We start from the raw sequence: 2,024 nt of genomic DNA on the forward strand, positions 1-2,024 counted from the left end.
AAGCACATGGCTCAGAGGTACCAAATCTCCCCATGAAAAGTCTAAGGATTTCTTTCATGGTTTCCCTCCCCCCCACCCTTCCCTTCCCTTGCTCCTCAATAAACTATCACCTTGTTCTAACTAAGTTTTGTGTGCAAGAGGGTGTAATTCTTTAAGGAGGAATTCCCAAGGACCCCAACCCCAACCCGTACCCCATTTTCCCACTATATCATCTGGCGCACTATATCATCTGGCGCCCAACGTTGTAGGGACGTGGGATTTTCCTCTTTCCTCTTAGCACACAAAACTGGGGGGTGGGAACCTCCCTTCTGGGTTTCCTTTCTCCCTCTCCCGCCTGACTCAACCTCCCGTTTGAGTCACAGAGAGGTAGAGAGAGGGTCAGCTTTCACACGCGACAGTGGAGGGCAGCCTGAGTCTCCCTCCCTCGCCGAAAGCTCAAACAGACGTCTGGACCACGCTTGGCACAGAACCTGGAGGTAAGGCCCTACCTTCTGGGTTTCTCTTCTCCCTCTCCCACCGGACTCAACCTCCCGTTTGAGTCACAGAGAGGTAGAGACGGTTGGCGTCTGCAGGACAGCAGAGAGCAGCCTGGGACTCCTAGATGTCCGAACCACGCTCGGACTCTCAGACTACACATTTCTGGGTAAGAACATTTATGCTTATGTGTCTATCCCTTACCAGCTCTCTGCTCTTGGTTCAGACTATTCTCCTTAGACAGTAGTTATGGGACAGAAAGGGAGTGTTCCGAAAAATTCACCTCTGGGGTACATCCTAAGAGATTGGACTAAATTGGAACTTAAAAACCTGAGAAAGAGATGTATGATACATTTTTGTAACAATCTATGGCCACATTATCCTCTAGGAAGTGAAGGAAATTGGCCTGTACACGGCACCCTTAATTATAATACCATCTTGCAATTGGACAAGTTTTGCAAGCGTGAAGGGAGATGGACAGAGATTCCATACATATCGGCTTTTATGAGTTTGAGCCAGAAGTCAAAGGGGAAGGATGAGGTCCCCTTGCCGGTGGAGAATCACCGAAAGCCCAAGCAATTCACTAACCCTTCGGGCACCTACTCTGAGACCTCAGCCTCCCCTCCTCCTCAAACTCATTCCCTACCTGTTTCTCGTTCCACTCCTTCTCCGCCTGCTTCCGTACCTATGGGTCAACCACAGTCATATCACTCTATGACTGAGACCTCTCCTTGCCCACCGGCTGATCTCAGAACCAATTCCCTGTGCCACACGGGGAGTGGATATCAGTCTCCTTCTATCCTGCTCTACCCCATTTACAATCGGGGGGAACTCCAATATGTTCCCATTTCTTCTGTTTTTTCCATTCAGCCGACCCCATCTGCTTTACTTAATCTGCAGTCACCTACGGCTATCTCCCTTTCCCCATCTCCACCCAGGCTGCAGCCAAAGATTGTTTCCCCTCCCCCACCTACTCCACAGCCAAAGGCTGTCACCCCTCCCCCACTGGGCCCTGCGCACAATCCTCTGTCTCCACCTGAGCTATCTCCCCAACCCAGGTCTTTACCAGTGTCTCCCACTACTTCCCTGCTTCCATTAAGGGAATTTCCCATTGGGAAGGGCACAACAGTAAGGCATGCCCCTTTTTCTATAAGCAGGTTATCTCAGATTAAAGAGAAATTGGGGAGCTACTCAGAGAACCCCACAAAGTTCATAGATGGCTTTAAGTCTGTGACACTGGAGTTTGACCTTTCCTGGACCGATTTGCAAATTTTCTTGCTAGCTGTTGTACCCCTGATGAGAAAAAACAGATTTGGGACCTGGCGGTACAAGTTGGGGATGAACACTCGCAGGTTGGAAATTGGGTTGGGGTCCCTGGATTTACAGCTGTCCCGGTCATAGAACCGAGATGGAACTATGATAACAGGGAAGACAGAGCTCGTAGAAATCACATGGTCACCTGCCTAGTTGAGGGAATGAGAAGGGGGGTTAAGAAACAAGTCAATTATGGAAAGGTGAGGGAGATAACACAGGGGTCTGACGAAAATCCT

This window comes from Dromiciops gliroides, chromosome 1 (genome assembly GCF_019393635.1).
Source record: "Dromiciops gliroides isolate mDroGli1 chromosome 1, mDroGli1.pri, whole genome shotgun sequence".
Taxonomy (NCBI): Eukaryota; Metazoa; Chordata; class Mammalia; order Microbiotheria; family Microbiotheriidae; genus Dromiciops; species Dromiciops gliroides.